Source organism: Streptopelia decaocto (assembly GCF_964273445.1).
Source record: "Streptopelia decaocto genome assembly, chromosome: 9".
NCBI classification, from domain to species: Eukaryota; Metazoa; Chordata; class Aves; order Columbiformes; family Columbidae; genus Streptopelia; species Streptopelia decaocto.
Genome location: NC_138664.1, coordinates 13,887,812 through 13,914,430, shown reverse-complemented (window position 1 = coordinate 13,914,430; position 26,619 = coordinate 13,887,812). Strand labels below are relative to the sequence as shown.

The window sequence follows — 26,619 nt, the reverse complement described above, 5'->3', positions numbered from 1 at the left end:
AATCATATGCTACATGTATGCTATCTTCATTATTTGTATTTAATAGAAAACTGCTGTTATTATTGGCTTATGGTCAGTGAGTGTTCGGTCACTTGGAGCTTCCTCAAGTGCAGGCAGCATCTGTTTCCCTTGTGCAGTTTGGGAATGAAACTTTGGCTTACCTGCGGTTTAGCTTTTTTTTTAACAGAGTGGATGAGTAAACTCGGGGGGAAAAAATCACATCGCATCATAGAACATAGTGAGTTCTAAGTATTGGGTGATATATTAGAGCAAAAGCACGTCCACGTTTCTTTTCCTGGAAATGGGGACAGAGAGAAGAGAAGAGCCTTGGCCAATAGGTGTTAAATCAGATTCTGTGGTGCTTTACTGCCAGAAGGCATTAGAAACTGAAGGTCAGGGTAAAGAATCTTGAGTAACACTTGGTATTCTGCAAAACCTTAAATAAAAGATATCAAAGCTTTTCTGCAGGCATTTAGCATTGTTATTTATATGCTGGCATGTAGAAAGCAGTCATTTTTTTATGCTGTAGGATATACTAATATTCCACCAAAGACTGTGTCCGTATGCTGTCACAGTAGAGTTTTGAGACTTTAGAAATTCTTGTGTGGGGCAAATCTTATACATGATTGTTTTCATTTTGTTTTCATTAGTGTTTGATTTTTGAGGCCTGTGAGCTTATTTTGTCTAGTGGCATCCTGTATTTTTTTTGATGTATGCTTAATATGCACCTAATAAAAAAGGTAAGTATGTCGTATGATTGCTTAAATTATTTTTGCTGTTAATAAAACCTTTGCTACCATTTAAATGTAGCTCAAAAGGACAGTTCTTAGATGAAGCCCAGCAGGTGTTTTCCTTTGAACATTACGTTTTTGTGAATAATTTTGACTCTATTTTTTCTCCATTAATTCAGTATTAAAAGGGAAAGTACGTTGACTGGCATTTCATATTAACTTACAAACTCTACGCAGAAAGTTCTTAAGTTCATTTGAGTTTTGGATCACTGTTCTAGCTCTAAGACACTTAATTAAAATTTTTTATTCTGTCATTTCGTTTGCCCAGAGTAACCATATTAAGTTGATATTTCCTGTATTGCACCAGATTTTTTTAAAATGTGGAAAATATTTATCTGTGAAACACCTCATTTTGAGGGAGATTAACGTTGTTATGCCTGCAAGGTGCTGTAAAGCTCATGTGTTTATTGATATAAAAATGTGCTTGGTTTTGTTGAGGTTTTTTTTACTGTTGAAACCGTTATTTCAGAGGGGCTGAGGTTTTTGTGACAACCACAAGGATAAGTGTGCTCTTAAACATATAAATATATATACGTATAAGTTTGGGCAAATTTAACTTAGTATTAAGAAAATTAAATGCTCAAATTGCATGTATGGGCTGAATCACACTATGTAAAATAAGATTAATTCCATTATCAGGAAGTGTTAGGTTGTCAGCAACCAATTCTCCATTCTTTAAGGATTTTTTAAGTAGCATTGCTAAAGAAATCCAGTATGTTATGAATTAATGTAAATAAACTTTGTTTCCTATTTTTAGTTCACTATATTCTCAATGTTAGGCATTTAATTCAAAATAGCTGTTGTCTCTAAAAATTTCAGTGAATGGGGTAGCATATCGTGGTATATTTATAAAGAAATTTGTCTCATACTGATAATGTAGTAGCCTTGAAAACAGAACCTTCATATGTTTTGCTTATAAATAGAATAATCAATAATTAATCATTTTGACTAAAGGCAAGTAACATGCAGTTCTGTTTCTTACACCCTATTGTGACTTTCTCATTCTGATCTTGTGATGACATTCTAGCAACAAATTGAAGTCCTTACTTTCCTCCCTTTTAAGGCTGTAAAGGAAGTGCAACATGAATACTTGATAGTTTTTGAACTGAATGTATTTGAATTACCCAGATATTTGCTGCCTGAAATGAGGATTAAACCTTGTGTACTGCTCTCTCAGGTTTTCAGCTGAAATTCGTGTCTTTCGATTTTGTCTTCTTGGAAAGACCTCCCTTCCTCTTTGACCTAGGAAGTCAGTGCCACATGGTGTAATTTTCCCAGGATATTTAGTGTATTTGTATTTGTTAGATATCATTTAAGTGGCTTCTTCTTCCCTGTTGCAATCCTTTGTTTCTTGGAACATCTCCTTCTCTTGATAGATGGTGTATGATCAACTTCCGAGTTGTTGGCTGATGATGGCAAGCAAAAGACACCTCTACAGGGCAGAAGCAAAAGTGAGTTCAGAATTTTGATCATGACTATTAGTGTGCAACATGCATGGCAGGTCAGTTAACCTGCTTAATCTGATAAAGTGAATCCTTTTTACTGATTCCTAAAATTGCAGCTTGAGAAACCAGAGCAGTTGGGCAAATCCAACTTAAATGGCTCTGAAAGCTAGCAAAGAGCTTTAGAGATCTGTATTGGATCAGAATTCCTAAAAGGAGCCTGAAGCAATGTGTTCATACTATGGAAGCTCTTATGCCACTTGTGTGACTTTCCACTGTTTTCTTTCCTAGATACCGTATACTGGGTGCCCCTTAGAGACCACAGAAGGCCAGTTATCCTAGAGGAGACGAGTGCTTGTATCTTCCTTGATGGAACCAAAAAGAAGCTCTTAACATGTAGCATGTATGCTGTTTTATATTAATAGGGTAAGATGTGACTCGGTGTTGAACAGTGGCATTTTATTAATCTTTGCTAAATCTTCCTTCTTTGGAAGAGTCTCTTAATAGTGTTTAAAATAAACATTGTTTTAACTATAGCTTGCTGCTTTTCAGTGGTCTTTGTCTGAAATAACAGTCTAGTAAGTACCAGCAGAACAGTAGCAAGGCAGGCTGTGCCATCCTCTGTTTTAGGGCTGATAATGACTTGGCCTTTCTGGAGAATAACCTAGGAAGTTTCTTCGTTTGTTAGAAGAGAGACTTCAATGTACAGAACTTCTATTGTTCATAAACCTGCTTGGAACTTAATATTGATACAATTTAAATTAGTAAACTTATTAAAGCAGAATGTATTTTTAATACCCTAAACTTATTTCTGTTTTATTAAAGAATTCTGTTGTCCTCTGGGTTCCTCAGAAGGCAGTCTTGATGATGTAAAAGGAGATGAAAGTACAACCTGTATTTAAAATACAGTAAACATACCAAAGTTTTTTCCTAGCCAAAGTAATGCAAGTTACTTGTGGATGGGAATGTATAATAATCCACTCTGTCCAGAACTCCTCTTCTCACTTTTATTCAGTGCAGTGAAAGATAAAGATTTCTCCCTTCCCTTTGCAGTTGTTTCCCGTAGCGTAAAATACTAGTGAGTGTGTAGTGTTAATATTAAATCAGATTTTACTTTTTTGTGGTCTTTAAATACCAGAAGCAACGTTATCATGAAAGATGAGCCTGGGAACTAAAATTCAAACCTTTAATCTATATTAAAACTAATGAACTGAGCACAGCATAAAACTAAAACATACTAAAACTTAGGGCAGTTAGAATTTTGGCATCATTCTTCTTGTTGACCCCTGGCTGTTTCATAGAGATTTCTTTGTCCATCCTGCAGGGTTTTAAAACCCTCCTAGTTTCTCCGCTAGATAGCCTTTTGCTCTTTATTTGTTTCATCTGCTTTTTCTCCCAAATTAGTAAATTAATGAACATAACGGAATTCAAAATAGTTACTCCCATCTTGCACTTTGCTGCAGTTTGTTGCTCCAGTTTCACAACCCCAAGAAGGGCTGTGTACCTCAAAGTTTATCTTTCTGTTTACAGCCACAGATACGGTTGAGGGGAGAAAAAAGATTATTCTCTTCCCTTGTAAACCTGTATCACCAACACCCTTTGGACTATCATACTACAAATAGAGTTAAGTGAATTTTGCTTTATAAATAATTTCTTTTACTTAGTCATTACAATTTTTTTAGGTGAAGGTAGCTGAGTTTTACAAGAGGAGTCCAAGTTTAATCTCATAAATTTGCTAAACCAAGAAGGTTTTCAGTGATTGAAGCAGCCCTTTTCCTCTGTAGCTGCTAAATCTCACTTCAGCCAATTTTTGCAGATACATGCTGAGCTAAATCACAGAGCTGATCAGGCTGAAAAAACACCCCTGGCAGCAACAAGCAGCAGCAGAGAACAGCATGGCCGGTTTAGGCCATTCTGTTACTGCTGAATGGGAAACCACAGCCTAAGAAATACAGCTTTTGGAGTAGTCTGTAGGGAATTGTAGACAAATTCCTACTTTGTCAGGGGGAAGGCATTTCCATAAGAGGAATAAACACAGTGAGCTTTCAGTGTACCAAACAGCTGCAAGTAATGAAGCTATTGGATCAGTTCCTTTGGAAACTGTCTGCTTATTATGGCTGGATCTCCAGAGATGTTACTAGTTGTGTATGGTTCAATTAACTGCTGCTCCTGAAGGCAGAGCCCTTTTTGAGTATGACCTATACATCTTTCAGTGTAAAGGCTTAGAGGTTTTAATACAACTTGCATAATTCCTGTGCACGTGATGTTTTTAGATCTATGCAAATGCAACGTATTCGGTTCATCCAAGCAAGCACATTGCGATGGGGGCACCCTATTGCAGTTGGAGAAGACTAATTTTCAATATAAATTCTGAAAATTCAAATGTTACTGTGTAGGATTTTAGAAAGTAGAAAACCCAGGAAGACATTCAGCACTCACACTTTAATTTATAAATGGAATCTTATTATTAAGTAAACCTGGGACAGAATGGAGGTACTCAAAATGAAGCCCAGTGCTGTGAGTAATTAGGATGAATTCAGCCTGAAAAGGAAAGCTTTAGAAAAACTGGACTTGATAAGAAGGTAAGTGGTGGCAGTATAGAAGTCAGGTGAATTCTTAACTACGTTGGACTGCATTCCTGTTATTTTTCCTTGTACACACACGTGCATGATTGTTTACGTGCGATGATATGGAAAACATAGCTTGGTTTTATTTTCCCTGATGTACATGAAAAGGCTAATAAGGAACAGAAAGGATGTCATTTTTTACCATGTTAAACAGAGGGTAGAGTTCAGCAACAATCCTTATGCTCTCTTGAGCACAAGGTTGTCTAAACAGATTGTTGTAAAATTGCTAATACACTTGAATGAGAGCGTCTTGCTAATCCAGGCACGCTTCCGACTAGGTGAGCTACTCAGTGAAGGGAAATGGGAGTAGGTGAGACGTGCATTCAGACAGATTGTGGTAAGGAAGCCAGGCTCCCTGAGGGTTCTGGGAAGCGTTGTTCCTGTCCAGGACAGCTCTGCCTTTCAAACTTGTTCGTTTCCACCAGGCTAAAGTTGACCCTTCCTAATACAGTTGATTCATCGGCATTATTATGTATGGGAAAGTTTATTCATTGTTGAAATGAAGCAAACAAAATATTCTGCATGAAAATGGGCCTCTTTTCCTGACTGAGTTTTCACAGGGTGATTCAACTGCATTAGGGAACTGCTGTTCAGCAGTGGTATCTTGGAAGCTTTTTACATGCTGTTAGTTCTTATTGCCATTTGTATTTTAGCAGTAATAAAAATAGATCTGTTGTCTTCTCGCATCATATGTGGCTTATATTAATTTATTCTTTGTTTGCTGTGTTTACACAGTTTTTACAAATACATTGGTTCTTCCCATCAAAATAAAATGTATTGTGAGAGAGCTTACAATCCACTTGCACTTTTCTGAGAGTTTCTTGATCACGTCTTATTTATATGATTTTGTATGTGACCCTGCATAAAATAAATCGGAGAAGCAGAGGGAGGGAACTATGAAAAAATGTTGTAAAGGTCAGTCTCTTGCTTATGCCTAATTAAAGCGGGCAAAATATATCCACCCTGAACTTCTGACTCTGCAATAACATCCATATTCTCTTCCTTATAGGTGATGCTAAAGTTGGTAGGAATTCTGCTGAACAGAATCTCCAGAGAAAACACAAAGCAGCAAATGAAGAGTGTCGTTGGATTGTCAAGATGCCTCGTTGCAATAAAAGATCAATAAGAAGCTGCAGCAAATGAGAACTTTCCTGTGAGTGGGATATAGAACGTGTACAGGCAAAATGCTTCTGCTTTCAGTCTTTTAGTTAATGATAATAGAGGCCTCTATCAAGAAACATGAGATTCTCTCCAGTATAGTCACTTAACAGTGCAAAGACATTTGATCTGACTGTAAACTGTCATGCTTGATTGTGATGTATACCAATTAGATAAAGGTCAATAATTCACAAAGATCACTAAGTCCAAACTTGGGTAATAGTTCCTGTCCATCAAGCTAAATATATTTCCCTGCCATATCTGGTTCGAGGGAGGTGAAAAGTGCTTTCTGCACCTCACCTATTTTATCTACTAGGGTCTCTTTTATTTAATCTGCTGAAAAGAACATGCACAGAGTAGGAAATATTTATGCTTGCTGGAGACCATGTTAAGTCAGTAGTGTCTTTTTGTGCAACACCTCGCATTTTGGGGATGCTGTAAAAACAGTTTCAGATTACCTGTCCTCGTATTCTTCCTTTTAGCATAGTAAATGGACTTTTCCTCCTGTATTTTTTTACACAAACATACCTTTACTGCTGTGCTATTGGCTTGACAGTGTATATTTTAGTTGTGCATTGTGACATTAGTAATGCTGAGATATCAAAGTGTTTAAAAAGAAGTCATAGTTCTATGTATTTCTAGATCTAATATTCACCAATTCCATGGTGCCTCTCAAACATCCTAAACTTTTGGATACTATGCCAGATCAGTTCTAGGATCAGGGACATAAAGAGCATCACTGAAGAAAGACATTTTTTTGGTTTAATTTATTTTGGTGATAACTGGAAATCCAGAGAAAACCAACAAAGATATAGATATAAAAAAAAGATTTGTCTTCCCCACTGTGACAGCAGACAGAACACTGATTGTAGAGGTCACATCACGGAGCCACTGATCAGGCTCTTCCACACAGTGCCCAGTGGAAGCTCTAGAGGAAGTTGCTGAAGCTGAAAACAGCAAAAAGAAAAGCAGATTCATCAGTTTATGTTCACAAGAGTGTCCTTTAAAATTCCGGTGGGTTCTGCATCAGATGCTTGTATTTTTACTATTCCCATCATCAGCAAGTTCTGTGTTACAGATTGTGCATGACTAGAAAAGTTAAAAGGTAAAGGTTGGTCAAAGAAAGTTAACTATTTTGTTCTGCATGTAGTTGTGTGAATAAACTTAATTGACTAGGAACATGCATATCTAAGGAAAAGCATGTGCTGAGCTTGAACAAAGAAATTAGCAGTCCTACTGATTGTGGAAAGGCTCTGCCTGCACATGCTGTTACGGTGAAGCAAACAAGCCATTACTGTGTTTGTAGATGGATAGCTACAGTAGTTGCCTATGAAACCAGAGCTCATTAATCTTTGCACCCTTTTATGGACCGTTAGAGTATGTGGTGGGGGTAAATGAATTGCAAGGTTAACCAGCTGCAGTTGTGAAATGAAGACATGCTTAACTAGATGGGATTTGAGATACTAGAACTAGAGTCTCTACAGGCAATCCAGGCAACGATTTCTTCTATTATTACAGAAGCAAGAGGGTAATTTTTTTTAACAATACAATATAGTTTTCAAAGTATTTGTGAAAATCTGGATAAAACTCTCTTAGGTTCAACAAATTCAATAAGAGCTAAGACAGCTTTGTATGCAGTAGCTGTACTGATGATTGAGTCTACAAGAAGGTATGGGTGAAATTAAAAATAGGAGTAATTGGACCACCTTCATACTTAAAAAACCTCTTTGCTAAAGAGCAGAGACAGCAACTGTAAAATATTCTGGTCTTCCTAAAATGAAATTCAAGAGTCTTCTTGTCAATGAAACATGATAGGTTTATTAAATATGCTGTAGAACACTGTATGAGAAAGTTGGTTTTATCTGCTTCAGTTTTTCTCCTTAATTTCAGCTGTATGTATGCTACTGCAGCTTCAAAACATCTGGGTACGGCAATTTTTTTCTTTTCTGCACCTGCAAGTGTAAGTACACACATAAACAAAAAAGAAATTAAATCTTTCACAGAGCCAAAGAGAGAGAAAAAAACCAACCAGCCATGAAGCTCAGGGGAGCAGTATGACAAGTGCTGAGCTGTAAACAAGCTTGAGAGGGATTTAATTCTTATGACAAGCGCCAGTGGTAGCATCTCACATGGACTCAGCATATGCACACATTTCAGAGGAGGAATCACAGAGGACTTAATGCAAATATAAAAAAGCTCAGAGCACATCAGCCTATCCTGTTCTAAAAATAGCCTCATAAATCAGGATGAGCTAGGGTTGTAATTACCTTGATTTTTCAGAATTTTGCCACTTGTAAGAGAGTTTCTGGTTGACACTCACTATAATTAGACTTTATAACATGTAGACTGCACACTCTTTGGGGCAGAGATTGTGTCGTATATTTGTAGGACAAATACAAAAAGACCTCACTGCGTGGTGTTTTCGGCGTGATAGTACAGTATAAAGGCTCAGTAATAGCTGCTGTATTCCGTTTTAAGGAAGCTTATTTTAGGTCAGAAGTTTTTTGTTGTTGTTTGTTAAGGAAAGAAAGCCGAGATGTAATTTGGTATCCAAATTAAATTTTAAAAGCCTCTAATGCACACTTATTCCCTAATTACAGTCAGGTCCTTTCTCTTTCAAGTATGCTCATAACTGCCTCGTTTCTCTAGCAGCATTCTGAGAAGCACATACGGCAAACCATACTCTGCAGTCTGTACTTAAGCAGATTCCCCATGGCAGTTGATGAGATAGTGCTGCAAGATGTAGCCAGTTTTCACATAACCTTCAGGCAGCTCTGAGACAAGCAACACGTTCCCTGCACTCCAGCCACTATACAGGTTTGACTCATTTAAGAAACCAGAGCAGTGCTCTATTCACCCTTGATCTTCAATCCAGCTGCTTTCTTTTCTGGTTTCCTCAGTGTGCAATAAATTAATTTAAAGGTTAAATTTACTAGCAAAGGGTTAATAATCCCTGGAGGTTATGGGTTTGGACTGACTGCAGGCTCAGGCTAAAAAGCTGGTTTTAACCATAGTTTAGGTTTCATTGCAAAAGGATGCAGTCTCTAGGAAAAGTGTCTCTTGGACCCAATCTTTCTTGCTCACTAAGATGATTGACAGTTGGAAGGACATGTTATTTTACCAAAGTTCTATTGTGTTTTAAACATACTGAATTTTTAACACAGTAGTACAATACTGATATTTCTGGATGTAAATATGAGGGGCTTTTGTATGTGCAAATTACCCTTCATTTGTGTGATGTAAGTACTCTTTTTTCTTAGCCTGCTTCTGGATGTGTGTTTTGGACATCTCATTTAATGCAAAAGATTGAAAATGGCCTTACATTTGCAGTTGGTATGAATAACCTTCCAAATAACAATTAAGAGGCTTGACTTTGAGTGGAGTACTCTCTTCTCACCTTTGGCATGGAAAACTAGAGCTGTTCTTTCCTTCTCTCACAAACACAGTAACGTCTTCTGTTTTAAAATTAATTTTTAATTCTGAATTTTATTTATGGAGTTTTTTTTAACAACAATAAGCATAAAAGGTGCATATTTGGGTTTGAAGTTAGTAGTCTAGTAGCTTGCAAAACTTTAAATAAGCATTATGTCTTCTAGGAACCTGTAATTATTTGCTTTGCTGATTTAAAATTCCCCGGATAGATCAACGTATGGGAGAAGAGCAGAATACCAAAATCCTATTTTACCAGGTGACTAGAAAAACTTTTTTTTAATTAATTCTTTGTTACCGGAGCCAATGGCAACCCCCAGTCTGAACTGTCCATTATTTGTAGAAGATTTGGGAATCATGTCTAAATAAAGATTCAAATACTGAAGTAAGTTAAACAAGCATTAAAATTCAAGCACCTCTAAATCTTGAAAACCAAATTCCAATGTAGTTAGAATCCTGTAATATTTATTTTCTTTTGAAATGTTAAGCATAGTGCTGCATATTGCAGAAAGCCATTGTCCAAAATTCTGGGACTTTTAAAGACTTATTGTGATAAGGTAAGACAACATGGTTCTCACTGAAAATAATCTTTATGTAGATCAAGAGCTAGTATCTGACTTAACAAAACAAATTATAGTGACTCCATTTATGCTGGAGTGCTTTGAAAGAAGCATCGTACCCCTGTCAGTAGCTTGTTCTTTTTTGTGGCAAGACGGAATAAGTTTGGCTTTTCTGAAGAGCTTCTAGAAGAAATGCTACATAATATGTTTGGACCTAAAGGGTCTTGCATTAAAGTAGGGTGAACCGTTACTTTGCATACTTCATGGATTCCTGATTTTCAAATATCGTTAATCATCTCCATGAAAAAGCGGTCTGGGTTATGCTAAATATCTAGTAGTAAATTTTAGAACAATAATGGATTCTCACATTCTACTTATCTTCGACAAGTAGGTTGAAAATAGAGGAGGGTTCTTTTGTTGATTATAGGCTCATCATAATCCTCAATGTCTTCTGGTTTGACACAAGTAATCCATGTATCTGTGGTTTTTACAGACCACTGGGGAAGCATCTCTGCCCATCATTGATTTTGTGTGTTACTGCTGTTTGTAGGGGATGTGCTAAATAAGCTACATCTCTCTTACAGACTTATTTTGCTTCTTTTATTTCTGATATTTTTCCAGTATTTTACTTTGTTTGTGCAGCAGCAGTTGGACGGGTCATGCTGGGAGGACACCGGATACTGTGGCAGCAGAACTGCTCATTTTTATTGTCTTGGGACTATGATCTGTTGAAGAGTAAAAATTAATATAGACAATATATAGGGCTGTGGTATGCTGCTGTGCCTATGGGGTTTCTATTAATTTTGTTATCTTTATATAGGTAGTGATGGCTAGGTATACACTTTATGATTCTTTATGTCAACCTTGCCTTTCTTGTTGGGGAGGACAAGAAACTCCCTATTTACCCTAAGCTTTGAGTAAAGAGTTATGTGAACACAGATGTACAATAACTAGGCCCTTAGGCCAATCAAAAGGCAACCATATACTACATTATACTAGTCTATAATGTCCCTATAACATAGGAAGTTGGCAGATAATGTGTATATTTCTGGCTGGTGTTTTGTAAGATTTCTTTGCAGAATGTTTTGCTTAATTTTATAACTTGATAGAACTAAAGTTGTGTGTCTCTGTCAAAGGTAGAAGACTGGATGTAGAAGACAGGTTACTGAGGTAATAGGTGGTTAACTGTTGTTCTCGACTCCCTTGTGCTTGAGTGCGTTGTGGGAGCAGAGTGCATCTGCCAGGCTCCCCTTTGCACCCCTCCACTAGGAGTGACTTACACCCATCCTGCTGCAGGTGTCAGAATTTTGGTTCTAGTAATCATAGCAAAAAGACTGCTGCTTTCATAGTAGTGGGAAGAATTTCTGTAAACAAGGCAAATATCTGTTTCTTATGGGGGCATCTAAATTTTTTTGCAATTAACAGAAATTAAGTTGATTTCACTTCATTCTATGCACTTTTATTGAACATAGCTCACCTTTCTAGTGCTGTTACTAAAAGCAAGTGAGGAGCAAGCTGCCACTTTATGTAGCTTCTTTAAATAGCTTACAATTTAAGTCTTGCTTGTGCTACCTTTAAGAGAGATGGTACTTTTAGTCCTCTGGTTGCGTATATTGGTCTGAACATCCAGAAGGTTAAAACCATTACATTTACTAGATTTCTATTAGTAAAAGACAGAAATCCGTTCTGCATGATGAAGACAACATTCACCAAAACACAAAATTATCCTCAACACGTTGGCTGAGTATAAACTTTGCTCCATTAATTTCAACCCTCTGTGGATGCACAGGCCAAAGCATCAGTAACCTGCAAGATTTGTTAAAGGCTTTACTCTTCTAATTCCCAGTGGGGTTTTTTAATGTTGGCAGCTGTTATAATTCTCAGACTGCAACTTCACATCCATATTTTCTTCCTCACAGACACCTGTAATGGGATTCCTCTGTTTTCTTTGTTATTCCCTCTGCTCATTTAAATGTAAAGTGCATTTTTCATCACACCACTGCATTAACTTCTATATAAATTACTAAAATGCACAGATACATACACATACACATTTGTCTCAGAAAAAAAGAGCATGGGATTTTGCTTTTGAATATAAAGCTGGCCAAAGATAAATACAGTACTATAATCCTCATGCCTTTCTTTAAAACAAAATACTTTTTTTTATTATTATGTGGATAATAAGGTGTGGCTTTTGAAGCTCCTTTGGAGATTTTTCATCTTCCCTATCACCTCATCATTGAGTGATGTTCCAGGAGTGGAGGAACTCATTGCATTTATAGTTCTGGTGGTTTACTACCAGTCCCAGGATCCATCCCTGCCCCTCCAGTCCATCTCTTCTGATTTATATTAGCTGGACTCCTGGCTTTGCTATTTTTTTTCCTGGGAAGGGTTAGCCTGATATCAGGTGGGTACTGTATTGCTTCAGGGATTATTAATTTCCAGGGCTTTTGTTCTGCAAATGATGTGTTACTGGGGATGTGTGAATGGGTGTTTTAACCTGATGTTTGATTCAGATTCCTACTGAATCAGTCTTGTCTACCTTGGTTCATCTACCGTGCAGGCAACTCTGGATGCCAGCATTGTATTTGCCCTCAAATTTACTCAAAAATAGCTTAGGGTTACAGTGGGTGGTAAAGCTGAGGGAGGGTGGCTGAACAGTCTGAGGCAGAGCTGTTAAGCCATACAAAGTTTTCTGCTGCCATAACCATGTTCCTTGCGACACCTCACTTGGACCCTTTGAAGTCTCGGTGAGTGTCCACTGTACTGTGATCCCAACAGGGATCATTGCAGAATAGATCTAGCACACGAATTAAAAGTACGAGATTAGCTGAGATGCAGTCATTAAGAATCTAATCTGCAGAAGATGCATGCTGCAATGCTGGTCAAATTAAATTCTCGTAGGAAGTCAGGCTTTTATGTATCTTATTTAATTCCCTTCCTCGGTGAGCAGGGAGGAAAAGAATAACTTAATCGAGATGGGTCAGTGTTACTTGCCTCTCTCTGCGAATACTCTTCCCGTGACAGCAGTGCTGCCCACTTGGCTTGAAGAAAGGCCTGCTCACGTGATGACTCTGGGTACCGTATTTGCTTTTGCAGCCTGCGTATGAGTCTGGTGGGTGGTTTGCTCATCAGTCAGGGGTGGCTTTTCAAGATGAACTGATACTTAAGCACTTAAATGAAGCTGTGGTCCTTGTAGCTGTTGACAAGGATGGAGTTTAGACTTTGGTAATTTAGTAACTGGTCTAGTGCTTTTGTGAGGAAAAACAGTAATGCAAATAAAAGATGTAAAATACTTAATTTGAACAAAATCAATTCTACTCTGCCTTGAATTTTCGTTTTAGCTACTTATTGAAGTAGAAATAACATGCTGCTATTTTAACTGTGCAACGTTAGCCTTTTAACTCCAGCCCTTATTGTTTTTTTTCACTTCTACTATAGCTGTGCAGAAGCCCAACCCAGATTTATAGTTTTGGTATATATGGTATAAATATAGTATATATTATTTTTGTTACCTAGCTTACAGAAAGTCCTGTAAAATGTTTGTAGAGGGAGGTTGGAGAAAGGAAGGATTTTAATGAATCAAAGTCAGAAATAAGGAGAATAAGCAACTTTGATTTATTTTGGAACAATACTGATAACTTCAGCGTTACCAAAAAAATAATCCTGCAACATACTTTGTATGAAGACTGAAGGTATGTTTTGAATCTTGTTTTTATTTTTGATGGTGTAAAACTCAATCATATTTGCATATTTGAATAGGAAGATGTTGGTGTCTCATATAAAGCCTTTTCCTGTCATACCTTAAAAGAGAGTGTACAGTTTCTAATAATAAAAACCTTTACTCTTTTATAAGACACATACTAATATAAAGAGGTTACCTGTGCATCAAATAATGTCTTGTTATATTGCATAAAAATATTCTTTAATGAGGAAAGGTACATGAAGTGTACAAAGCAGGGTAAAACAGCTACTAATACCTTTGTTACTGTCTGTCAAAAAATGACAGTCCTATCACTAAATGAGTGAGCTAGAAGGAATACATGGACAGCTTACAGAAATTACTTTCAGAGCGATCTCTGAACAGAGAAGATGCCATTTTAAGCCTTCAAATTTCAACGCAGTCATTTTGGCAAAAGCAACATGAATGTGTTAGGTGTCAAGAATGTTTTACTCTTTAAATTCCATTGTTAGGTTTTGGAGTATTTTTTAGTTTTAAATATCTTTTGTGAAATATTAGTGTGTTCTATCCTTTAAAAGTATTTTAGCCACTAGCATTATTCTGGACTGTAGAATTCAACCTACTAATTACACTTCTAACAAGTATAGTTGTGTCAGTTGTGGCCTTTCAGAATTAAAGGAATTCTTTGTTTTGCTTGAGGCATATCAGGGCATAATACCATGAACAAAACGCTGACCTGACCATTGGTTCCAGGACATGATGTTGCTATGTAATATTTTGAGGCTCATTCCACTAAGAAATTACAGTTTTAATGATGCTAACATGGCAAATAGAATACACTTTTCATAGATTCAACAACATAGCTTCCAGTAAAGCCTCTGCAAGGACTAAAGAAGAGTAAATTGTGAACCACCTAAGTGTTCATTTGTGGTACTTTCTGTTGAATTATTTAACACCTTCTTCCTTCCTGCTTTAAGGAATAATCTGTGTTGGAAATACTATTACTAATCAGGTTGCCAAATCTGAACTCCTATATACTGCTTCTGCTATTTTAATCTGTACAAGATCTTTACCTGAGAAGCAGTGAAAGGAGACTATATTTTTCATAAATTAATTGATGAATATTTATATACCAGATGGTTTTCCAAGTGCTAGCCAAAACTGACTGTCTTTAAATCAGAGCATTTGACAAAGATTTAAGCAAGAAAGTCATGAAAATATCTATGGAGGGGTAGTACATTTGCGAGTTCTAACAGCCAAATCATTCTTGATGCTAATGTTGATCCTGTAGTTAGCCTGTGCTTTTAAGAGGACGCTTACTGCTGTATATAGCGCAAGAACAGGCTGAAAGTATAACTCGCCCAGTAACATGAATATCTATCCACAGCATCCCTCAACAGGAAGACTCTGGCTCAGTGCCTCGTTTTGCTGTGTACACTTTGAAATGCGAAATCTTTGTTTATGGGGTAAGGATTGAAGTCTGAGATGGGGAGTTGGGGGCAAAGGGGGAAGAGGAAGCAGGGGAAAGGTGATTGTTTATTTTAAAAGGCACATTCCAGACTTTACTTAGTTAGTGGCTATTTTATACACTTTAAATTAACTAAATTTCAGTACATTTGTTTTAATGGATTTGTCCAAACAATCTGTCAGTTATCTAGTAGCATTTGCTTACAGATTGAATTTTGGTGCCATCATCTGTTGACATTGTATAATTGCAACATGGACAGATCGGGATCCTAAACCATCTACAATTATAATTTTGTATTTCTTGTTTCACATATAACTTCAGTTGTTGCACTCACAGAAAGACCTTATATATGCTGCTTTAAAGAAAAAAGTCTATACAGTGGAGGAGCTGTTGTCTGTTGGGTTGGATGTCATATGTGAGTACTAGCACAGATGAAGAAATTTTACAGGGACATAAACTAGACAGTGTGAAGTCTAGAACAGCATCTATAAAGGTGATTTTATGTAGCCTCTTTATATCAAAAATTACAGGTGCTCCTAAGGTTTTGCAGCAAGAGTGTGTGTTCTAGTTGTTATTCTATTTGGAAACTTATGCTCTTTGTTTTGGTAAAGAGCTTGTCTGACCTGCATGAACAAAGCTATTTGAAAATAGTTAACACTGACTTAATTCTGCTGCTTTAGAAACTAGACCTAGATCTCCCATTCACTTTTCTGGGAATAAAGTATCCAGCCAGTATTCTGTGTTGTCTTCAATACTAGCATCTGCAGAAAGAATAATGATTGGTTTATTTGCTTTACCAAAATGGTGTATTTAAATTCAGCAGACCATCCAGACACAAGAAGCTTTAACATGAGTCTTGCTTGCGGGTAGTGGATGCCTGTCCTGTAATTAGGCTTTTCTAGGTGTGAGGTGTTGTAGAAGTAAGGTTCCTTCCCACATTTGTAGCTCGTTATCACAGTTATTCATAGCCTCAATCTCAGCCTCTGTTTATCAGTTTCTATCAGAGTCCAGCAAAAGAAATAAGTATGAAGAAGTTGGAGAGATGTCTGGAGCCAGTCACCCTCGTCAGAATGAAGAACGAGACTTGGCTACACCTCAGGGCCTCTAAGTGCCTGATGTTTGTGGGTGAAAGTCATTGTCCAAAGTTGTCTGCATCTGAGTTGATCTTTTTCCATCAACAGCCAGTGGAGAGAGACGGGGACATGATCTCAGCCTGAGGCAGATGTTTATAACTTGCAGGCGCACCTGCTTCTAGCCCCTGGCAGTGACAGGACCTCAAACTGGAAATGCTGCAGTCTGCACTTTGCCAAGGCAGATCCCATACGATATATCCACACTGTCTTTCTCTGTTGCAGAGAAAGAAGCTCCATGATTATATCTGCAACAGCTTGTCATCTGAAAAGGAACTGCTTAGAAAATCTCAGAGCTATGAAACCCAGAGCAACACATGGGAAACTGGCCCAGCTCTGAGCAGGGGGTCAGATCAGACAGCTGCCACAGTCCCATCCACCTACAATTTGGGAGTGTTTTGGGGATTCAAGCAGGTACCCTCTCTCAAGGGTGAGAATCAAGGGGAAAGCTTTCTCTTATAATGTGTGCAGGATTTCTGTGTGTTATAAGTGATCCTTAGCAACCAAACATACGCATAACTTTTGTAACTCAGTGACAGATTTGTGCTGCACAGTAAGCTGCCCAGGTGAACTCAAAACTTGTCATTGATTTTTGCACTCTCTTAATCTTCCTGTTTATTCTGTGCTTCATTAAAGTCAGTCTCTGCTGGACAGACTGTCACTCAGGCTAGGCCTGTCCTGCTGTCTGCACTCTCTGGGGAGCACCCTTCATCCTGATAAATGGTCTATTAGGAGAGCACATGTCAGAGAGAAACCTTCCGTGAAGCTAAATAGATTAGAGTCTCTTCCTTCTGAACAGTTTCAGTGCAATGGGCTAGGCATGATCGTTAAAGCGGATTTAGAATGAGAAGACACTTTTTCCTCAGGGCAGGAAATTGCTCTGAGTTTAGAAAGGTACTGATTAGTTCTAGCAAATTTATAAAGGGAAAACTCTCAGCATTTGCACTTGCCACTGCTCAGTTGTTTCTGAGGTTAATGGACATTTAGCAGAGATTGGCTTTGTTCTGCAGACCCTCAGAAGCAGCTTCAAGCTCCCATGGTTGCTGCTACTTTTTTTTAAAACAAACAATAAAAGCAAGCAACCAACCAACCAAAAAAGCCACCACACTTGGTTTTTTCCTTCAGTGTATTTGCATATTTCCTTTCTCTGCATTAGTGAGTGGGGATGAAGGGAAAACTGATTCAGAGCTTTTCCCCACAACTGTGTGCCCTGAGCAGCCATTTCCGTTAGCAGCAAAAATCTCTGTTTCTCTGGTCTTTAGTGTATTCACTGTTCTGGGGATGTCTGTGGTGTAGCAGGGATGCCTGTGGGAAAGACTATGCAAAGAGCAGGCAGAGGAGATCTTGGTGCTTGTTTTGTGTTGCTTGCAGGAACTAACATGCAAAAGGCCTGATTTTCACCTTTGTTGGAGCCAGTTCAACAGAAACATCTCGGTTCTGTTGGCAGCAAGGAGGGCGGCAGATCCTCACTGGTGGCATTTGTACCAAAATGGGGAGGGAATGCTGCCAGAAGACTCTTGTGTGAAGAGTGGTTATGGCCCAGGGAGAGGATAGAAAAAGATTGTGCTGAGAGAAGCTAATTTTAAATTAATTAAAAGAAGATAAATTCACATTTTCTGGTAGAGCATCTTCCAGGAAAAGAAATCAAATAACATAAAGGTAATAAACAGCAAATTTAACATTAGTTTTAATGAAGGACTGAGCAAATACTGTAGACTTTTTAATAATAGTAATAAAAAGCTACAAGTATCATAACAACATTCATGTTGTAAACTCATGTAATCACATGCAGTTATTGTTCCTAAACTGCATCTTGGTATTTGCAGCAGTAATATATTCTCTGTCTGCCTGGGAAGATTTGATAGACAAAGAATGCAATGATGGTACAGAAATTGAAAGAGGTAATGTAGGGGAAGGGAAGTTCTGAAAGAATCTTTTCAGCTCCTTCTTTTGATGTTAATTATTTAAATGCAAATCTTTTAGCCACAAAAATAAAAATAGTCCAAAATCTGATACATATTTGGTAGCCTTGGAGGATTCATGAATGTACGACTGAAGTTACAGAAATGGTGAGTCATACAGAAACTTGTCCCAGAAAACAAGGCACATCTGATATTTTTAAGTTAAAGGAAGAACAGGGCATAGCAAACTCTTAAAATAAGCCAGGGTGTGTAATGTATCTTAGTGTCTTCTAACAGTATATATAACAGTATATATAAAGTCATCTTTTAAGAATGAACTATGTAGGAAAGTACTCGCTTTTGTCATCTTCAGGCCGACCCAAGCAGTACTGAATTCAGACAGTTATAATCATTGCAGCTTTCTGCCTTCAGATCTGTGAATGGCAAGTGCCTGTAAGGGCACATCATGTTATTGTTAGAAAAGCAGGTGGTTACCAAGTCTGGGACCAGGTCATAATACACAATTGTGGTCTTGGGCGTGATCTCCAGAAATGGCATTGTGCTCTACATGCACTTCTGCAGGTCCTGGTTTGTATCAATGGAAGTTGCCCTCCCCGCGCTGAGGTCGTCTCCCAGGGCTGGACAGGGTCTGATGCAAACAGGTGCAAAAACTCATTTTCCCTTTCTGTCCCTTGGTAAGTCAGTGTTTGAGTGGTGTGGCTTCCAGTCCCTGGGCAAACTGCAGCAAAAATGTGGCAGCTCCATGTGGCTCCTGTGCGAATGGTACTAAAGCTTCCTGCAAGCCTGGGGGGCCTGGGGATACCCCCCCATTTCCTCTGTTAGTCCTGTCGAGGTGCAAGTCAGCTCCTCCACCTGAACAACATTATGGCATGCTACAAATACATTAAATCTTTAATTTATTAAGGTTAAGACTTACTTAACCTATTTTTAAAATGTCACTGTTTCCAGGGTATCAACAATAAAAATAATACCTGAAAAAGACCTACAGAAAAGCTTAGATGCATGTCATGAATGTCATGTTATTTAATGGCTCTATGTTTAAGCATCTTAATTACTGCATCTACTTACAGTTAGAAGATTACCAACTAGAACAGGTTCAAAGCTTTGTTTAAATGAAATCTACATAGCATAAACTGAATTCACAGTAAACATCTTTGGGATGTAGGTAGAGCACTGACTAGGACTGGCCAGAAAATCCATATTGGGGGGGCCTTTATGCATTTTGTGATTAAAATATCTCAATTTTTTTCACTGCTTCTTGAGGAAAAAGAGCAAATTCTCTATCTGATGTAGTTGAGGGCATGAAGGGTGGATCTTCTATGTCTAAGACTACTGGGTATTTAGAATGATATATTATTTAAGATATATCTGACTTCATAGTCTCAGCTTTCATGTCTCTCTTTAAAAGCACATTTGAAGTATTGTTTGTTTTCTTGCTTTCAGTTGGGGACAAGCTGCTACAAGGACTCAAGCTTCTGTGCTCAAGGTGTACAGAGAAGGACTTGTGCATGGGGACACCCTTCTACACCTTAGGTCTGGACTGGTTAGACACTGTTCTCTGTGTGTGTAGAGTAGCAAGAGGTTTCACCATGACTTGCTAATCCAGTTTGGGAGCCAAGCAAGGTGAGTATTTGCTGACAGGCTGCCTGGAAGGCAATGAGTATCATTTTTTCAAATATTGAAATTCATAAGAAGAAAGGGCTTGTCTCTTACCCCTTCAGGAAACTGGCACATTAGAAGTAGGTAAGAATGAATTGTTCAAGTCAGTTTTTAAAAGAGGAGAATATTTAGAAAGTCCATCTTGCAGTCGGGATAACAGTGATTTTTGTTTTATGTAGCTGCCAGTGAAGAGTTTGGTGTCAAAATGCTGTAGTACTTGTAACTGGTAATCAATAAACATTAATTATTTAGCAGACACAATATTAAAATGGGCAAGTATTACAATAGAATCAATCCACTGTATAAGCACTAAGAAATGTGCATGCATTCCTAGCAAATTGATAGTGACATCCATTTGGAATCTCAGTTAACACACATAAGAAGTGTAAGTGAATGTTTCATTATCAAAATGTAAATAAATTATAGATAAACTTTAACTAAATTGCATCAACTAACTGTTAAGGATCAAGTATCTTTAGAGCATCTACAGTATATAAAACCAGATATGTCTGGCCAGATGGTGTGAGAAGAATTGACTGTGTTTCAAATAAATAACCAGCACCTAGAATTCATGCGAGGTCAGTCAAGGAGCAGAGGGATTCAACCGGCCACCATATTTTAAAACCACCTGGAATGAAGAGATGAGACAGTTTAGGAGTGACTGCTTTCCATGTGCAACTGGTAGAGAGAAGATTCTAATGCCTTTTCAAGGTAGAGGAAAAAAAATCTGTACTAGCAATGGCAACACATAAGAGACAGACTGATTCAGGCAATTTACTCTGCTAGACATCATAGGCTTTTTTGAGGCTGTAAGTGATCATTCAAAAATTATCTCAGATCAAGCACCCATGGCCAAATGAAACCAAACAGAGAGGTGTCTCTATGTTGAAGGGGAAATTAGAGTGTCTCATTTAACAGAGATACTGTTATTCAAATGTTTTGCTTATTCTGTCTGCAGAAGTCAGGTCCCAACAGAGCTCTTGGATTCTGCAGAAGCCTGTTGAGAGATGTCGTTCCAAACCCACTGACAGAAAGAAGTCACCCCACAGATAGGAAGAGGAGTAATAGTCCTCATATTGTAAATGAAGTGAGGCAAGGCCAGAAAAATGCTTCACAACAAGAGAAAAATTGAGGCCAGGAACTAGGAGTGCCCGAAATAGCACTTTGGAGAGCAAGCACCTTTAGGATGGTAGGAAAATGCCGAACAGGTAATGGAGACGAGAAAGAGAGTAGAGATAATCACTCTGAAGTTAGTTTATTTACCCATAGTTGTATCTCTGTAGTACATGTCTGAACAGATATACAGACAGGAAACAGTCATTTATAAGCTAAAGTGAAAATGGGATGTTAATTTTTTTTTTTTAAACAGTAAGTGACATGCATAAAACAGTGTGAGATCATGACCTTTTAAGACTGGTAAAATGCCTTTGACTTCAATTCACAATCAAGGCTTTTTACTCACAGTTCCTGGTCACTCCTCACCATGTCACGTTAGTACTGCCTCAGTGTCAGAAGTCAGTATTTGGCCCTCAGTTGTGTGCAAATGCCGTATGTTTTGTGCACCGAATTGTGCAGAGCTGACTGCCGTTTTGTTGTTGGAAAAACTGAGGCAGAGAGAGCTGGAGAACAGGACTAAGGCTCCTGAATGGCAGCATGGCTATTTGTAGCTGGGAGCAGGGTGCTTCCCCCTGCTCTGGGTGTCCCTGAGAGCCCAGACTGCCCTAGGGACCCCCTGGGAAAATGGGCCCTCACCCGTTCCTAGAAAGCTTGTATCAGTCAGAGCGTGAGACCAGCTCTGCTTTACAGTTTGCATTGAGCAGAGAGGCTGATGGGAATGGCAGTCACACATCTGGGGAAGTGCAAGTCCTGACAGCGCAGTGGTAGCCGTTAACAGGTAGTGATGTATGCATTCAGATGCAGTACAGGTATAAAAGTACTAATCTGTATAATGCTCCTCCTGTGCAAGTATGACAAGCATTGTTGCAGGCATGCAAAAAGGCAGTAAGATAAAATCGTTTTTTGAATGCTATGCAGCAAACTACAGACAAAGCCAGAAATTCAGGTGCACGTAGTCCTCAGTCTGTGCCCAATCCTAATGGCTCAAAGTCTCTTTGCTGTTGTCATATACAAAAGGTAATTACATATTTGAAAACGTTCCCTCCACTAGTTGCTCAGAGAGCTACTAAAGAACCCACGTGTGAGGAACGAACAGAATGAGACTGTAAGTTTCTCATTGTTCAGCAGAAATGCAGGACTGGCAAACTCCCCCATCACATACAGGATTGGTGCTCTGAATTGCAGAAGAAAGACTGCTGTAGCAGTGTTTAAAGTGGAATTGACTAATCTGAAGATTATCAATCCACAGACTGTAAGAAAAGTAATGTGAATGTTGCAGCCCTTCAGCGTTTGGAACTTGTATTGCTTTCAGGGTCTGCCAGATTACCCCCCAGTTTGTGAAGAAAAAGCCTCACCTGACAGGCTTTTGAGGAATGATCCTCTTTGAAGAAATAATTGAAACCACCAGTTCATTCTAGAGCATTATTAGAGACCGTCATCCCTGTGCTGCAGTTCTTGGTTTCCTTGCGCATGGAGTGAATTAGTGCCATGTTTCAGCTGGATTTCATGATGGTATTATCCAGTCAGTAGTAAAATCCATTCATGTCACCTCTTTGAAATACCAACCTGTTGTGGATGCAATGTCATGTTTCATGGGAGCTGTTTACATTATGAGAGAAAGAAAATGTTTGCATAGTAGGCTATTTAGCTGTTCTTTGAAACTGAACTTTTGGACAAGAAGGAGGGGGTAAAAAGGGAAAAAAATCCTGAAAAATCTCTGGATGGGTGGAGGCTTCAGCAAATTACTTATTATTTAACCCTATTATTTGTCTCAAAGGCAAAAACATCCTGTGCCTTTGTTCTGCTGTTATCCCGCTGGAGTCAATCAATTTAATGAAGCTGTTGAAGCAAAGAATTAAGCTTTCTTGTATAACCCTCACCACGGAGCACTGAGTACTGCAGAAGCAGAGCAAGCACATTTCTGCTTCCCTTGCCTGCCTGGGTATGACCCTGAGCCACCACCACCACCTTGCACTCGTATGCATGTGTTTTGCTGAACAGACAAAGCATGTGCTTATTCTTCTAGCTCCGCTAAAGTTTAAATTCATAAACCTGAAGTTCCTTCTTTCTTTGGCTTCCTCTCCTGTGACATTTTTTAAATATGTCATGCTCTATAATCAGGAGTAAAAGCACATTGATATTGCTTTCAAACTTCCATATTATTTAAAAGGCAAGCCCATGTAAATCATTTTCCAAATGAACTTGGTTAAAATTTCAAAAGTATAGATGGATGAAGAGTGGGAATTTCCAGCATACCCAAGAGCAGAAGAAAAGTAGAAACTGCTTATCTTAACCTATAGAATTCTGTAGGTCACCAGCTTCAGGTGATATGCCCTTATTAAAGCACCAAGAATGTTTCTAGACTCTTTGCAGTGGAAGCAGAGTTTTCTGACAGCAGTGTTCATCTATCAGGACAGCAAAATGATCACCGATTCCTACATGACGAACAGAAACGCCAAGTTAAAGATCTTCAAACAGAGGACTTTTTTAGCCATGCGGGACAAAAGGAGGGAAGGAAAAAGGACTGAAGAAAGTTGTATACAAATCAGCCATTTAATGCAGATTTGCCATAGGGCAAGATAATAATGCTTGAACGTTATGAACTGCAGAAACTCTATGAACACATTATGCTTTAAACACTTAATCTGTTTTACAAACTATGTACATTCTTCTGCTAAATAAGATGAATTGAGATTCAAGAAGCAGCACATCCTGACAAATCTCCTCCTAAAGGCATCCATTAATATAAATCAACAGTAGCAATTTTGTTTGATCATTTATTTGCAAGAATCATTAAGGCTTATTAGCATAATTATTCCCTGTGGGACTTGATGTCACATAAATGAAAAATGGCATTATCAATATTTAAAAGATAAGTGCGTCATGTTCAGAGTACTTAAACAGTACTCTGCAGGTGGTGTCCAACTGTAGTAAATTAGATTAGGTTTGATTTCTAAACTGTAGAAATATCATTTCAGTGTAACTGTTTATTTCAAAACTAAGTTTGTTTATTGTGCAAGGCATAAACACACAACTGAACTCTACAGTTGATTGTTACAGTACATGATGTACGTTGTTTTCTGATTTTAAGTAAGCAACTTGTCTGAAAATATCAAATGGGAAGTTCATGTTGCTTACTGGTGGAAGTCTTTTTATAATCTTGTCTTTTTTACTTTTTATAGGTCTATATCATGACCTGAAATTCTCTTAGTGAAACAAGATGACTTTCTCCCTCATCCTCCTATCTCCTTCCAAGCAAAACAGTAGTTATGGTGTCATCAGATTTGAGGGAGGTCAGATGAGTGAACTGCCTGCTTGTCCTCTGCTTGGGGAAACACTTTGGCTCCACTTGCTGCTCAAGAGCAAGTGCTGAGCAGCAGGTGTGAGCAGGAGCACGTGCTGCTGTGGGGAAAAGTTGCCAAAGTTTCCTGCACAGGTGAGTTACAGTTGGGTGCTGCTCAGAGCGAAAGCCTTTGATTGTGAGAAGCTGCTGGGTGGCAGAGTAAACACAGCTTTGGGTGTTAGGTGAGCCCCACTTTTGGGCAGCAGATCCACAGTGTGCAGAGCTGCATGGTGTGAGGCAGGAGTGCGGGCGCGAGCTGCAGCCACCCAGGACGGCCTCGTGAGCCCTCTCCACAGCTGCTGGCAGTGCTGCGATCCCCCCAGCTGGGCCATGCCCCACATCAGTGTGCCCTTTCGAGAGAGCTGGCTTGCACGGGTCCCAGCAAATGAATCATGCTGAGAGGTGAGAGAACACCTCACAGGCAGAAATCTGTGGGTTTTGTCTAGTCCATGGAAATACAGAGGGAATTCACCACTTTGATGGTGAATTTTTTTGGGGGAGCACAATATTGGTGTTTGATCAGCAGTGAAGTGTATCATTAAGCCCTGTGTGCGCTTTTCCTCTCTAAAGGCTCTTGAATAAAACATCAGGGATTTCACTAAGAACGCCTCAGGACTCCTCCAGACACATGCCCGTGGCGGGCAGGGCAGCAGGGCCGTCACCAGCTCAGGGCTCGTCACAGTGCTCTGCCGAGGCTGTCGCGCGGGATGAAGTGCCAGCGTAAGAGATGGCTGTGGGCAGCAGAATTACTTTCACATTGCTCTTAGCCCTTTCTGGGACTGATGTTTGTTTTCTGTTATTGCCCTTCAGTTGCCCTTTCAGTTGGCTAGCTTAAGGTTATGGTTACGGATTAGTTTGTTAAATACTATGTTGTTTGCAAGTGGCATTTTTCTTCTTAGTTTTCCGCTCTTTGCTAAGCTTCCCTTTGGAGCTCCTCAGTTTTTTAATTATTCACAAATGTTAAACTGAACTCTCTGGAATTAATTGTGTTTGGTATCTTGCAGGAATGAAAGGGGTCTGCTTTCTTAGCGTGTTTCTTGGTGCTCTCTTTTGCACTCACATCAGAAAATATTCCAACACCTGGACTTGGTGCTTCCCAGGGAGTGGGGAGTCCAGGAAGCATATGCCAGCTCACCCTGTTACTTGGTCTATACTTTTCTATGGTTGTTGCTATGGGGAGAAGAAGACTAAAGCTTAGTGCTTAACAGCTTTTTCTCAATATCTCATTCAGCCTTGGAATTAGGAATCTTCCTTCCAGAGTGTGCATTCTGATGGCATTGCATACCAAACACTGAAAAGGAAACCATGACCTGGTTAAGTGCTTAAATAATGGCCAAAATCAGCTGAGGTGACGATGATTGCTGGATTCCCCCCGAGACACTTCCTTTGCCCCGTTCAGTTGGGCGCTTTGGCAGATGAGCTCGTTGCAGCCTCCTCTAAACCCCGCATGGAAAGACAAGGATGGGATAGAGTAGGAAAAATCAAAGTTGGGTATTTAATCTTTCTGCTTTCAAATTAAAACCTACAAATGGAGCTTGTTATCTTGAAGATGACTTTTTGATAAATAATTGAATCAGAGCTCACACGTAAAAATCTGATTAAACTAGATATACATATTTTGAAAGGCTTTTACAAACAGAACTTTCATACCCATAAACATTTAAATTCTCATCTAAAAAATCATCACTGTTCATTTTCTTAATAAAGAACTCAGTTCTTTTGCTTGAACTTGTGATCTCTATTCTTTTTTCACAGGAGACAGGATTCTGATTATGATAGGTAAGTGGATAAAGCTCTTGCTGCATGAACCAGAAGTGGTGTCATAGCAGTGCTTTTACATTCTTTACACAGAAGAACTATATTTGCTCTGCCTAGAACATTTGCTTAAAACAAATGATCCCAGGTAAAGCAGAACGCCTGGTAGGTGCAACTTGTATTGTCCCCAGTGTTTGCTAGCTGGATTAAAAAGAGCAGGGCTCTCTAATTGTTTTTTAATCATCGAAAGCTAGCAAAATTGTGCCACCTGCACGGGAGAAATGCCCTATTCCATAACCCAAACAGATCTACTAGCCAGGCAGCCAGTTGGCAAGAAAGCCTAGACTTTGCTGTTCTGCTACAAAAGCTCATTTCCCAGCTCACTGAATGGATGTTGGATGTTGTACAAAACCTGGATGATGTTGATGGTGTAATTGCTGCCTTTTTTCAGGTTACCTATAAGACGCAATTGAACTGCAATATAGATTAAAGCAGGGAAATAATAAAAAAAAACTATGGAATATACAAACTACAAAC

The 26,619-nt window shown here is 38.7% G+C and overlaps 1 long non-coding RNA gene across 1 annotated transcript; it reads left to right on the top strand.

Moving 5' to 3' along the window:
• The first annotated feature begins 188 nt into the window (after positions 1–188).
• On the top strand, positions 189–26,380 carry LOC309444028. Its single transcript, XR_014184906.1, has 5 exons — positions 189–2,659; positions 5,870–6,013; positions 19,653–19,832; positions 24,167–24,420; positions 26,083–26,380. It is a non-coding gene; the product is annotated as an uncharacterized lncRNA (long non-coding RNA).
• The last annotated feature ends 239 nt before the right edge of the window (positions 26,381–26,619 follow it).